The sequence below is a fragment of the Talpa occidentalis genome, unplaced genomic scaffold, assembly GCF_014898055.3.
Source record: "Talpa occidentalis isolate TD23 unplaced genomic scaffold, MPIMG_talOcc4v2.1 talOcc4.6, whole genome shotgun sequence".
In the NCBI taxonomy this organism is placed as follows: Eukaryota; Metazoa; Chordata; class Mammalia; order Eulipotyphla; family Talpidae; genus Talpa; species Talpa occidentalis.
This window is the reverse complement of record NW_023604972.1, coordinates 20,415,687-20,429,925: the sequence shown is the minus strand read 5'-3', so window position 1 is coordinate 20,429,925 and position 14,239 is coordinate 20,415,687. Positions and strand designations below refer to the sequence as shown.

General features: G+C 43.6%; 1 protein-coding gene across 2 annotated transcripts in view; it reads right to left on the bottom strand.

Moving 5' to 3' along the window:
- The window catches only part of CUNH4orf19 (chromosome unknown C4orf19 homolog), a 77,139-nt gene extending 65,721 nt beyond the window's left edge, over window positions 1-11,418 (bottom strand). Inside the window, exons 1-2 of one of the 2 annotated variants that reach the window (XM_054688192.1) lie at window positions 11,366-11,418; window positions 8,152-8,216 (exon numbers count right to left, since the gene is read on the bottom strand). The gene's annotated coding sequence lies outside the window, so the exon portion shown is untranslated. The remainder of the gene's footprint in view (window positions 1-8,151; window positions 8,217-11,365) is intronic. The other variant, XM_037530262.2, reaches the window with a different exon arrangement.
- Between the last annotated feature and the right edge of the window lie 2,821 nt (window positions 11,419-14,239).

Sequence of the window (14,239 nt, the reverse complement as noted above, 5' to 3'; positions counted from 1 at the left end):
CCACCAATAAAAGCTAAATAAATAAGGAGGACCAGATTGGCTGATGTCAGATTATAGCACGTGGCTACAAATTCCTGCCCAATATAGCTTCCACCTACTTTTCTTGGTGCTCCCTGTGCTTAAGGTATTTCCTTTGCCTAATTTCATCACACTCATCCTTGGGCTCTCAGCTGGAATCCCTTCCACCGGGAAATCACAGTGCCTGCCTCTCAGTCCAAGTCACAGACCCCTCCCTCCTCAGTGGGTCCAGGGGTTTCCTCCTGTGTGTGTCCAGGAAGGGAGAGTGGTCTATATGGCTCCTACATAGACTCCCTCAAGGCTGTAGCCAGGGCCATTTTCTCCACCACTTGGCATGGCCTCTGTAGACCTTTGTTCAACAGAGGAACATTTAGATTTTAGGCTACACAGCATTTCCAGGGGAAAAGCTTTTTATGTCACTAGGTTCACAAAGTAGTGTGAAAATACAATATTTTAAAATTTCCAACTGACCTCACAAAGTGAAGGGTATGTAAAATATAAAGGTGTTGATTTTTGTGCATGATGAAAGGTAGTGGTCTAGTTTCATTTTTTTTGCATGTGGTGGTCCAGTTTTCCCAGCACCATTTATTGAACAAACTGTGTTCCACTGCATATTCTTTGCTCTTTTGTCAAAGATCGGTTGTCCAGAGTGGTGTGGTTTTATTTCTGGGCTCTCTATTTGGTTCCATTGGTCGGTGTGTCTGTTTTTGTTCCAATACCAAACTGTTTTAATTATTATGGCTTTGTAGTATAGCTTGAAGTTTGGAAGTGTGATACCTCCTTTCTCCTTTGTTTTCATCAGTAGGACTTTGGCTATTGGTGTTTTTTTTTTTTTTTTTTTTGTGGATGGAACTAGAAGGAATTATGCTCAGTGAAATAAGCCAGAAAGAAAAAGAAAAATATTGCATGGTTTCACTTATAGCAGGAATATAGGGAAACCAAGTAAGACATCAGTGTAAAAAAATAACAGTACAAAACACAACAAAGCAAAACCGGACAATTATAAACTAGAGACATCCTGCAGGGGAGGAGGAGGGAGAGGGATGAGAGGGAGGGAGGGAGAAGCACGGGGGACTGAGATGATGGTGCACGGGTGCATTGGTGAAGGAAACTCCATGGGGACTACACCTGAGGCGGTGGGGGGAAGCAACAATTGTTTAAAAATGAACAATGATGTAAAAAAATAAGTTAAAGAAGCAAAAGAAAAAAAAAGGTGAGGGACAGCCCACTTTTAAATACTATATGTACTGGCTTAGTTATTTTGAAAATCCTTCACAGAAAATTAGGACCAGGAAAAAGTCACCTTTCTCATCCTATTTTATAGTTTCCTATTTTATTGTTTCTTTTAGCCTCAACCCTCACAGAATGACCATTTCAATATAAATAAGTTCGATTTCTCAAAGGACTCCACTTTTACTTTGTTCTCTCAAAATTAAGGCCTTGGTAGCCCCTGCTACTCCCCATTAATACAAATATGTAATAATCACTACATTTCACCCTAAAGTTCTTTATATGTTTGAGATATAGGAAGCATTTAAAACTACCCCTGGACAGATAAGTAAACAATTTCATAATAAGGAAAGTTCCATATCTCAGTAGAAATTCAGGGGAAATCCCATGTGTTTAAGTGTGATGTTTCCTCGTGAAGTGTTATTTTTACCTCAGGTAGAGAAGAGACCATGGGCTGTGAGGAAAACCCCTCTCCCGCCCTATCCCTTGTGTCCATCCTGTACCCTAAGGCTCTGCTCTGGCCCAAACCTCTCATCTTATAGTCAACAAAACTGGAGGCTGCAAAGGCCGAGAACCAGATTTATGAAGTACATACTAAGTTCAGACAGTTGCTAAAGGCAACACTTAGTCAGCATGCCAGTTTTACAGATAAGGAAATGAAAACCCGGAGATTAAGCAAAATTCCAGAGGTCCTCACCACAAAGGGCAGAGGTGCCCTCACTCCCTCTCTCCTGGGGGAGCCAATCCTGACTCCTCCTCCTCTGAGGCTCACTCAGGATGATCAACTGACCCCATGGGCTTAGTGATGGAGGGAAGCAAGACCCTGCCCAGTTCTTTTCAAAGGGAGCACAAACACACGGAAAGCAACTGCCAACAGGAGTAAAGAGATTTAATGGGCCCAAACACCATATGATGCTGTCATCTGTGTAAGAGGAGGCAGCTGATGCCAGCTGATTTTCCGGGTGTCTGTGGGCCAGCTCTGTCGCACCTGCCACTGGGGGCCCTGCAAGGTGCCAGGGTGGAAATTCTTGGGTTTGTGCTTATTTGCTTGTTTTGTTGTTTGTCTAACTCTTACTGGACAATTGCCTGTCAAAGTTTGCAATTTCAGTAATTTTACTTTCTCTACAGCTATTTTAGCCCCCCCACCCCATTTTATTACATAAAAGGCATACTCCTGTTGCCACATTAAATCCTTGAATCTAGGCGGGACACTGGAAAAATAGCCTTGTCCTTCTGTCCACACCAGTGGGCTGTGACTGCTCTACCCTCGGTCCTTTGTTTCAGCCTCACCTCCCCAGAACCACTGCGGAGTCCTGTGCCCCAGCCCGAGAAACACATGCCTTTCAGCCTTGAAAGGAGAAAGTGCTGCATCAGTAAAGAGAGTGAACTCATTTTTTTATGGCTGGGGATGGGGCCTCACGAATGCGTGGATTGCGGGCGTATCTTTGAAGCTCTTCTATGCACACTGCTAGAGCACTTGGCTTCCTTTACCAAAACCAAATCCCAGGGAGGATCATAAAACCTGTCCTGTCACGTTGAAAAGAGAATGCAGATAAATTGCACTTTGTAAGCTAAATCTTGACTGTCTAGCCAATTAACTCTGTTTTATGATTCTCTTTAGAAATAACTATATTAGTGAGTACATTTTGTTACATGCTAGCTAGCAAACCAGGATTCAAACCCAGATCATTTGACTTCAAAATATGAACTTTTACTACTTCCCCGAACTGCCCAACTGAGGCTAATAGGACTATGGAGAAAGGAACTGTTTTTTTTTTTTTTTTAATGTAATGTTGATTTTGTTTTTTGTTTGTTTGTTTTTTTCAAAGATTTATTTATTTTTATTTATACAAGCACTGGGTACACTCAGAAGCGCAGGAGGGTGAGAGAATTCACCGGAGCCAGAGCGGGGAGCAGAGCAGGCAGAAGGACCGAAGTACACTGCTGAGGGGAGCAGCGGGCGGCAGGAGAGGTCTGCGCGCCATGTGGGACTCTCGCCCGTGGCCGGGGAGCAGCCGGGGATCGAACCTGTGCCGCAGAGGCTGCGGGCAGCTTCTCAACCCAGCGCTCAACTGCTGCACCACCGGGGAGGCCCGATAAAAGGTACTGTTTTGAAGTTGGTTAGTCACAGAGTGCATGGTTAGGGGGTTAGAGAAAAGGGTTTCAACTCAAAGTTGTGCCTCTGTCTTTTGGGGAGTCTTGAAACAAAGTCCTCCGCTTTGGTTATCCATAAAATGAGATGTTTTGATCAACTATAATCTATAGGCATTTCTAAACATTTTGCTTTGTTGCTTAAGAAACTGCTTAAAAATTTATTTAGAAAACATCAAAATCTTTTTTATCACTCAAAGAATCAAAGGAAAAGGCTGCAAAAATAACACATCTCTTGAAGTAGTCAATGAAATAAGAAAATCAGACAAGGGAGACAACCGGTTTGCTGGAGACATTTTCAAGTTTCTATGAAATAACTACTTCAAAATCGCTAATACAAACTTTTAAGCATCTTTCTGAGTTTGGCACAGAGTATATGGGAAAAAAGAAAACAACAAATCAAAAACTGATCTGTTTGATCATTTCCTCCAAAGACTAAATACAAAAATCTACAGACTGCTGAGCCAGCAGGTCTGGTCCAAACCTCAGCTAAGTGACACCTTGAAGTCTCAGGATCCCTAACTGTGAAAAAAGCATCAAAATTCCCTCCTATATCTATGTTACCGAGCACTTGGAAATAAGAAATAAATGGAGGGGGGCCTCCCTGGTGGTGCAAAGGGTTAAGACACAACCTATGAAGCTTCCTGCAGCCACTGCAGCGCGAGTTTGATCCCCGGCCAAGGAGAAACCCACATGGCACAGCAGACCTCTCCTGTCGTGCCCGCTGCTCCCCTCAGCAGTGTATTTTGGTCGGTCTGCCTGTTCTGTTCCCCATTCTCTCTGGTGAATCCTCTTACCCACCCCAACACCTCCGGCCTGTACCCCAGCTCTTGTATGCATAAATATATAAATCTTTAAAAAAATAAATAAATGGAGGAACTACATGTAGCACTGTTTCACTGTAAAGAATTGCCTGCCAAGAAAGTAGTCCCACAATATGGAAACTGACAAGGGCATACAGATGTAGAATTTTAGTGTTTGAACTGCTTCTTAGTCACAGCTGAAGAACCACTGCAATCCAATGACAGAAGCTGCCTTAAAACAAACAAAACAAACCAAACCACCGCTACCAACAGAAAGGAAATTCTTTTTCACTAGTAAAGAACACAAAGACACCACAATAGCTCAAAGAGGATTCAAAACTTGGCTGTCCCGAATCATCCTCACTTCTTCCTCCCTCTTTTCTTAGAATCCAATTTGGCATCCAGTCCTGTGGGATGTGCTTTGAAAAGTTTCCCAGATTGGATGCTTCTCTATTTCCATTGTCCCTATTTCAGGCTGCACTCTGCTTACAGCACACCCTCAAGGCAGCAAGACCTGGTGCCTGAGGTCACTGCCACTGGCAACTCTTCTTCCAGGCCAGGCTCAGTGATGCCTCATTAACCTTCCTAAAAAGCAGCTGAGTCTCTCAGTCTCACACTATTTACCTCTATTCCCCAAACATGCCCCTGCTGGTCTAGCTCAGGAATTCCTTCACTTGCAGGCATACTGCAGCCCCCAGGCCTTTCTCTTGCTGTTCTCCATGTCTGGAATGCTCTTCCACCAGCCAATATTGACACAGTCATTTTCCCAAGCCCCCTTTAGAGGAGGGGTCTAAGGTTCCCGGCCTTAGGAAACACCTGGGTATCTTGTTAACATTCAGATTCTGATTCAAAAGCTCTGATGTGGAGTCAAGACTCTTATTCTTTGAAGTCTCATTGCACTATAACAACTTACACATATTGGGTGTGCATCATTAAAATAGTAACATGGACTCTGCATTTCGAACCAGTCCCTTCCCAGGTGGCCACCATGGTGTTGGTCCATGGCTCCTACTTTGAGTCACAAAGCTTACTGACTTGGTGGGGAAAAAATACTGGGGTTAGTTTTGGGGTTTGAATGCCATCTGTTTCAGATTTTAGCTGTGTTACTTTAGGAAAATAACTTCATTTAATAGTGGGAAGATTACTTATTTTATATAAATGATACGAGGATCTTTTGAGATATTAATAAAGTAGTCTTTTCAAAACTGTCTTTCCTTGGTTCCCATAAGCACCTCATCTTGTCCCCTACTATGCTCACTTCTCTTTATTCTAAATCTTATTGTTTATTTATTTTTTAAAATATTTATTTATTTATTTATACAAGCACTGGGTACAGTCAGAAGAACAGGAGGGTGAGAGAATTCACCAGAGCCAGAGCGGGGAGTAGAACAGGCAGACTGATGAAGTACACTGCTTAGGGGAGCAGCGGGCGGCAGGAGAGGTCTGCATGCCATGTGGGACCCTCGCCTGTGGCGGGGATTGAACCAGTGCTGCAGAGGCTGCGGGCAGCTTCGCAGCCCAGCGCTCAACTGCTGCGCCACCGGGGAGGCCCCTGAACCTTATTGTTTAAATGGCTTGTCTACATACATATAAATTAGAACAAGGTCTTGAGGGCACACTCAAATCTGCCTATCTTTCCACACATAAATCAAGAAAAAGTGATCTTCAGGTCAAATTTTGTTCATATAAAACTTTGAGCTGATAGAAATTTAGTAACACCATCCTTCCCTCAGCACCAGGCAGGGAGGCAGAGCTGCACTGAGGTTACAAACACAGGCACGGAGTCAGCGATACCCTAGTTGTGGGTCCTTCTCACCGGTTGCATGTCCTCACTAAGAATACTGTGGCTGTGTTGCAATTTCTTCATCTCCAAAATAGGAATTCTGCCTTAACTGCCAGCACTGCTGTGAGAATTAAGTAAGGTTCTAAATCATGTCAAGTGCTCAACCAATGTGGTAGATTGCAAGATTGGTCACGATTCTCCGCCCTCCCTGAAGCCACACCATTCGTTAATGGGGCTGCACAACTCCTCCCATCAAAGGTGGGGCTGACTTCTCTACTTTTCAAATGTGGGTTACCCCTGCCTCTTGCTTTTTGAAATAAATTAGAGGTGAAGCAATATGTGTCCATTTCAGCCTAGGCCTCAAGCGACCTTGCTTCTAGCTCCCTCCTGCAACCACTCTGAGCCCAGGTGAGCCTGCCCAAGTCTCAGCTGAGTCAGCCCATGGTTAGCGCGGGCTCAAAGGCAGAGTCACCTTGGTGACTACAGATGCATAAGGCAGGAGATTTGCCCAAACTGCTGATCCATAGAGTCATAAACTCAGTAAATAGTGGTTGTTTTAAGCCAGTATGTTTTAGGGTGGTTTGTTAAACAACAATAGGTAGCATATATAAGAAATTTCTCCATAAATAAGTGTTATTATAATGTTTTTTGGAAAAGGATCTTGACAGGGAATAAATTCTCCATACTCCTGAAATGTATACCTTTGGTCAGGAGCAGGATGATAACTGTAGTAGGAATTGGGGTTCTTAGATTCTGGTCCCAGTAGCTTTTTCAGTGAGCAATCATGTGACCTGGGACATCATTTAACCTCTTTGAGGCTTAGTTTCCTCATCTGTAAATTAAGTAAGTTAGATCAATTTATTTTTAAGGTTCTTTGCTAGCTCTAAACAGCACTAAGAATCATTTTTCCAAAATGCAATATATTAACAATAGCCCTTTTCTCCATACTTACCTGTCTACCGAGGTCTAAAAATATTCATACAAGAAGATATTTTGAGGGGAGAAAGCACATTCACATAACTTTTGTTGTTTTAGTTTTTTTTCCTTTTTTGTATAAATGGGTTTTCTTAAAATTGAAAATTTTTTTAAATTAAAAAAACACATTTATTCTGCATCATGATCAGGCTATTAATTACAATCAACATCCTGGGTGCAAAAAACCAAAACTGGCATTAAAATCCTTTGTTGAATAGATTACACTTTCCAAAGAACAGAAACTAAAATAACCTGTTGTGCAGTTATTCACAAGTCCAGTCCTTGAGTGTTTTCCCCATACACATAAGTATTGTCTAAAACGTTTTCTTTTTGGCAGCTAAGCCAGTCCACCATTTCATGTAACTTTCATTATAACACATTATCCTAACTCTTGTATTTTTTACTGTTGTTCATCTCTTACTGTGCCTAATTTATATATTAATCTTTAACTTAAGTATGTATGCATATGAAGAAACACAGTATATACAGAGATTGGAATTATGGTGGTTCCAGGCATCCACAGAGGGGCTTGAAAGTATCCTTTGTATGTGTGTTTGGGGGAGGAAGGGTTCTTTTCCCTGCAAATGGATTTTATTCTTGTACACTTAGAATTTAATCACAGCCAGCCTTCACTGGCTTAGTAGCTGGTTATGATATTTCACAATTATCTTAATAGCCATACACTGAACCTATAAGGTATGCCTCTTGCCTGGGGACCAGGAGCTCAGATTGCCAAACTTATTAGGAATCAAAAGTAATTAAGGCCCTGTGAGTTCTAGTGAGAATCTAAGTAGATGTGATCCTTAACAACTATTTGCAGGTACAGTCAGTTCTAGACAGCAATATACATTCTGGAGGATCAAGGTTTGGGCTGTGGGAACACCAAGTAAGAGAGATACTATTTTACAGCCATAAAGTATGAATCAAATCTTTGCATTTACCACACAGAAAAGACCCAAGATATGTTCTTAATTATTAAATGGGAGGAGGAGGGATGGCAGAGAGATTTAACACCAAAAACAAAATAAAATAAATTCCAATTTCTTTTTCTTTCTCATGTGTGTAGAGATTGACTCTGAGACTAACAAATGGATTGCAAATATATCTAGACACATGTAGTAAAAAGCTATCCATGTGGCAGTGAGTCAAAAACTAAGCTGACTTTCCTTTTTTCCCAAGTCTCTCTCTTACCTGTACTCTAACACTGTAAATTTAACACAGTCTTGTCTGTGACAGGCAGGCCATGTTGTGGTCAACTTGAAAAAAAACAAAAACAAAAACAAACCTGTTTTCAGTCCACTTCTACTAGCTACACAATCAAAAATTAGGACTTTTTATCGCTAAAAGAAGTTGAGCGAAATCAGTAAATACATATATATATCTATATCTCAATCATATGAGGGTCACAATTTATCTTCACCTTCAGATGGATGTATTTAAATCTACCTAAAGAAGCTCTTAGTTGTGGAGAATGTGAAATATATTTGGTTCATTCTCTTGACCAAAAACTTTTTGTTTGATGGGGAGAAATTATATGGGGCTCTAGGATAACTTCACTCAGCAGGGAAAACATTGCAAGGAAATAGTTTATGGTTTTCTCCCTGGAACCAAGGTATATTTGAAATGACATGTAAATCAATTTCAGAAACTTGAGTCACCTAATATTTTTCTTTCAGCTCATATCCTAAATACTTTTATCTTTCTTCATGTCTTTGGGAATCAATTCCCTTTTCTCTTCTCGACTGTATGGATTTTTACATCATTGTCCTGCTTATGTCTTCCCCATTTCATTTCCTCATGGCAGCAGGTGCAAACTTCGTAAAATACAGTTCTGCTCTGTTTGAAATCCTCCAGTGGCTTCCCTGAAGACTGTTAGTTCCCTACCTGCTAAGACTGTATCCCAGCACCCCATAGAATGTCTGGCAGTTCTTCACACATGTCTCTAAGGCCAGGTCAGAATTTCATTTGGTTTTGGGAGGCACTTGAACACTGAAGGGAGTTCACTGACTATGGTAAAATTTGAGACATATTTTTGTCTTAGGTTTTTATATTTACTGCAGCCCAAGCTCATTTTTTCTAAGCTGCTTGACAACAGTGAGGCAGTATTTTGAGTTCTTTTAATTATCTGCTTCATGACATATATTATCTGAGTGGTGTGTTTTAAGTATGTTTTAGGGTAGTATCATTTTCATGATAATCTACATTCGTCCTTCTAAAGATCTCAACCACTGTGGAACTATGATATTCTCAAGTGTGAAAAGTTCAAGAAGACGGATTTCAGTTTCACTGTGTTCTGTCAAATAACATTTCAAGTGGTGACCAGATTAAGAAACACTTTTACTGCACCTGGTGATCTGTTTGGCTGATGTCTCCAGATGTGCCCTTCCCTAGAGGAGCCTATTGAGTCCTCTTTTCTAGGTAAGTAGAAAGTCTATTTGCAACCAGATAATCAATCTGATGACAAAATGGGGAAAACAAACAAAAGACTGGCAGGAGCTAGGTACTATTTAACCAAGACCCCAGGAGTTCAGGATTCAGGCTCATTGGAAAAATTGTGGACCTAGGGGAATCTGAACTAATGCAAGTGGAGGACCCCAGCTACTGTAATTGTTGATCAATTACAGTCCATTCCAAGAAGGAAGGTCAATGGAGTTGGGGGCACCACGTCAAGGCAGTTCCAGGAACATGAGGGCAGCCCCTGCTCTGCTCCAGGGCTGGTGATCCACCCAGGTGGTACTTCCAGGCTCAGCTGAGCCATCAGGGGAATCATTCCAATTTTAGGATAAGGGAACACATTTAGTTGCTATCAAGTGTTTTTTTTTTTTTTTTTTTTTGCCTTAAATTCCAGACACGCAAAAGCTATTAGAACATAAGGTTGGTCACATTAATCTTTAGATGACATCAGACAGATATTTAAATCTTTAAAACAGTTAAGGCCAGTTCCTGGGGCTAGGTGCCTGAGGTAAGCACTTAATCACCTATTTGATAAAATGAAAAGACCTGGAGCAGGATGGACAGACATCAGGCAAAAAAGAGAATAGGTCACACCCTGTCTTCCCTTAAATGAAACACTGATATCTAATTGCTGTTTTTTGCTTCTGCTATCCAGGCAGCTTCCTATAGCTGACACTTCATACAAATAATCCCAGAACTCAGCTCAGAAGATGAGCTCTGTGACTGGGATTAGGTGGTTAAGGTATTCTAACGGCTCAGGTGCTTAACCTCTAGCAGCCTTACCATCTGTCTCCTCAAAGTAGCATTAACTGAAAGATTCATTATGGGAACAATGACTAATAGAGAATCCATCGCCTTTAAAAGCAGTAACCACTTCACACTTCTTTCAACTCTCAAATACTTCTCATTTTTGACTCCTTACAGTAGCTTGGTTACAAGATGCCAGGACAGGATATGGGTGAGCCATGTGAGTCGTGCCATAGTAATTTGCATAGTGACAAGAAGAAAATAAATAAACATCCTATTCTTTAATTATTTGAACCACCTCATGGAACACTGACTTCTTCCAAATTCACTGGGCAAACATCACTACCACAATGGAAAAGAGAATGTACTAAGTTACTAAAGGGAGTTTTAGGATTTTTTTTTTTTTGAAGTTAATGATAGTGGGGGGTGGGTGGGAGATTGATTTCTTCTTAAATCATTCGAAAAATTCTTCAAGGGTGGTTTGTGGAAAGCTCACCTCATCGGGCTGCCAAGGTCAACGAGACTCGAGCTATCGACCTGGGAGATGCTTGTCTCATTATTAAATAAGCAGCAGCTCAGACCATTTGCACTTGGCACCCTCTTTCAACAAGTGCTATTTCCTAGCGGCACCCTCTTCTTCCACCCCTACCCACCGCCACCCAGAGCGCCGGCATCCCCAGGGGAGGCAACTCCTCGGACCCAAAGGGCATTTCAAAGAAACGCTTGGGTCACATTCCATTTCCATTTTATTCAAACGCACTCAGATGCTTAATCATGGTGGGGGTGGGGGGAAGGGAGGAACTTCAAAATAAGAAAAAACCTCCCTCGGGTTTTCCAATTCAAGTTCTTAGGCACAGCAGAAAGTTCATTAATTAAGGATTTAAAACCAAAAGTGTTTCATACACCAACGAGATGCCAAGTTTTATAAACTGTGCAGGTCTTTACTTTGGGGAATTTGCAAAAGTCCCCCCGCCCTTGCTTGGGTTTTGCCTCTTCCCGTGCCTTTGTGCACGGACGTGACTGTCCCGCAGACATCCAGCGAAGGCGGGCCCCCCGCACCCCGTGATTTCTTCTCTTGAAGGTAAAAGCAGATCAAGAAAGAAATAAAAAGGACCCGCCAGGAGAAGTCGGGGAGACACTGTCCCAGAACCGGGGTGCGCAGGGGTCACGCCTTGGCCTCCCGCAGGCGACAGGTGCGTCCTACCTGGGCTGGCGCAGCAGCGGCGTCGGAGGCGCAGGGGTCGCGGCGTCCATGGCTTCGCCGGCCGGGGACAGCCGCGCGGGGAGACGCCGGGGCTCAGCGCCGCCCGGAGCCCGCCGCCCTGGCCGCGGCCGCCCCGGCGCTGTCATTGGGCCCGCGCGTCACGTGGCCCGGCCGGCCGGCGAGCCTCCTCGGCACGCGTAACCCTTTACCTGCGCGCCCCCGGCGCCCTGCAGCCGGGGTGCGGCCCCCCGCCTCCTCTCCCCGCGCGGCTGGACGTCCCAGGCTCGCGCCAGCCGAGAAGCTGGGGCTCGGCCTCTGGGCACCCGCGCCCGGGTTGCACCCCGAGCGCCTGTGCGCGCTGGAAACTTTGGCGCCGGCTTCCTTGGCGCGCAGTGGGAGAGGCGAGGTTCCCGTGACTTGGAGCTTAAGCGGGGAGAGCTATAAATGCACCCCCTGGACACTAGATGTGGGCCCCGCAGCCCCGGTTGTTGGCCGTTTTCTGTTTCCTGGGCAGTTCTGGCCCCGGTCACTGAGCCACTGCGCGCACGCTCTGCCCTTCTGGGCCAGACTGAGGAGCAGCGCCGCGCCGCCGCGATGCCAGCTCCCGGCCACTGCGCGCACCCGCCTGCACCCCTGAGGCCTCTGGCGTTCAGCAGAATCTTGCTGCCCTTCCTCTCTCATCCCCGGGTCTCTTAGGACCTCGGGAGAACATTCGGCTGCGACCCTCGAATCAACCTACTGAGCCACGCCAGTAGGTGCTGCAACCCTCGCACCCAAGATGGGTGGGGATGGTTGCTCCCCCCCCCGCGCCCCGCCCCTCAAATGCTACTTAAATATTGGAAATTCTTTTCACCTGCGCTCCAAAGTCAATGCAAGGCTTGAAAGGAAAATGTCTTGAGCAAGCGCGCCACCTAGCTTTCCTCTTGTCCTCGCGGCGCATCCGCCAGAGTCGGGAAAAACTGGGTGCTGGCTTGGTTTTCCACGGGCCAGTTTTAGTGAGTCGAGCGCCATTTACACGAACTGTGCCATGCTTAATGGAGGGGGACTCAATTTTTTTTTTAAATAATAAATTTTATTTTTATATTCCCCATACAATTGCAACCCCCCCATTCTGACCCCAATCCCTCCCCTCCCGCCCCTCACCCCCCAAAAAGTGTCTCTGGTTCACAGTTTTTTGTTGATTTTGATTTTCGCTTTCTTATAGTTATTCATTTTTCTGGTCCCTTATTTAAGTTTTCTAGATCCCTGCTATGAGTGAGACCATCCGGTATTTTTCTTTTTCTTTTTGGCTTATTTCGCTGAGCATGATCCCTTCCAGCGCCATCCATGTTGCTGCAAATTGCATGTGTTTATCTTTTTGGAATGCTGAGTAATATTCCATGGTATATATGTACCAGTCCCCCTTGATGTGTAGTAGCTGCAGTATGTTAAAATGTTGTTTTTTTGTTCCTTTGCATTTGTAATTTTATTTTGATAGATACATGTATAAGTCACGTGGTACATCTGCTGTGCAAGTGAAGGAGGGTTGTTAATTCAACTTTTGGAATGGTTAATTATTGATTTTTATTGAAGTAACATTGCATTATAGTATGTAAGGTTCAGGTGTGCATCATTAAAAATCAACACATGTATTCTGCAATAAATTCACTGTAAGTCCAATTCAACACTTCAGCATAAAATTGACCCATTTTACCAGATTTACTCTCTGCCCATTCTCTGCCCACTCCCCTTCTGGTAACCATTAATAGGTCTGATAGTTTAAATGTTTTGTTTTCTTTAGTTCATCCATTTGTTTATTCTATATACCACATATGAATGAACTCATTTGGTGTTTGAGTTATATGTGGTTTTCATCACTTTCTGATAAAAACCTTTGTTACAATAAAGGATGCTTGTGTCCAACTCTTAGCTGATAGTTACGCAATGTCCACAGCATACTGGTACACTTACCAGTTAGGTTATTCTGACCAAAAAGACTGACATTTTGGGGGTGGGGGTTAAAGCGTGCTTCCTATACTAGTGAAATTGGCAACAACTGGGGGAATTTAGCGAAAGTACAAAATACAATTGTTGGACCCCACCCTAGACATATGGGTTCAGAACTTGTGGCGGCCAGGGAGGGGGACGAAGTTATATTTTTAACAAGTGATACACACCCTGTTTGAGAACCATTGCCCTCTGCTCCAGCAGCTGACTAAGTCACCAGCTCCTATTGAAGGCTGGGATTCCAGAAAGCCTGAGGAGGTGGTGCTATTGTAACCACCAATTTTGTTTATATAATTTGTCATGTTGATACATGAAACTGCACCTTCTGATGTGCCTATGCAAGGTGTAATCTATGTACTTCATGCAGATCGCCTGTAATGCCAAATGGAGCTATGAGGGAGCCCTTGGAAAAGATCTGGAAGGAAAACCTAGAAAGGAAACACTATGATTTACTTAGTTTTTGTCGGATTGTTTTTGGTGTGGTTCTGTTTTCTTTGGCATGTAAATTGTTCCTAACTTGATAATTCATGGAAGATAGGAGAGCTAATATGGCTGAGTGCATTTGTCAATAAAGTTCTAAAAGAAAGAAAATTAACTTTATGGTATTGGTTTACATTATAAATGAAAAAGTACCGGGCCTCCCCGGTGGCACAGTGGTTGAGCGCTGGGCTGTGAAGCTGCCCACAGCCTCTGCAGCACGGGTTCGATTCCCGGCCACCGGCGAGGGTCCCACATGGCGCACAGATCTCTCCTGCCACACTTGCTGCTTCCCTAAGCAGTGACTTCATCAGTCTGCCTGTTCTGCTCCCCGCTCTGGCTCTGGTGAATTCTCTCACCCTCCCATGCTTTTGACTGTATCCAGTGCTTGTATAAATAAATAAATAAATC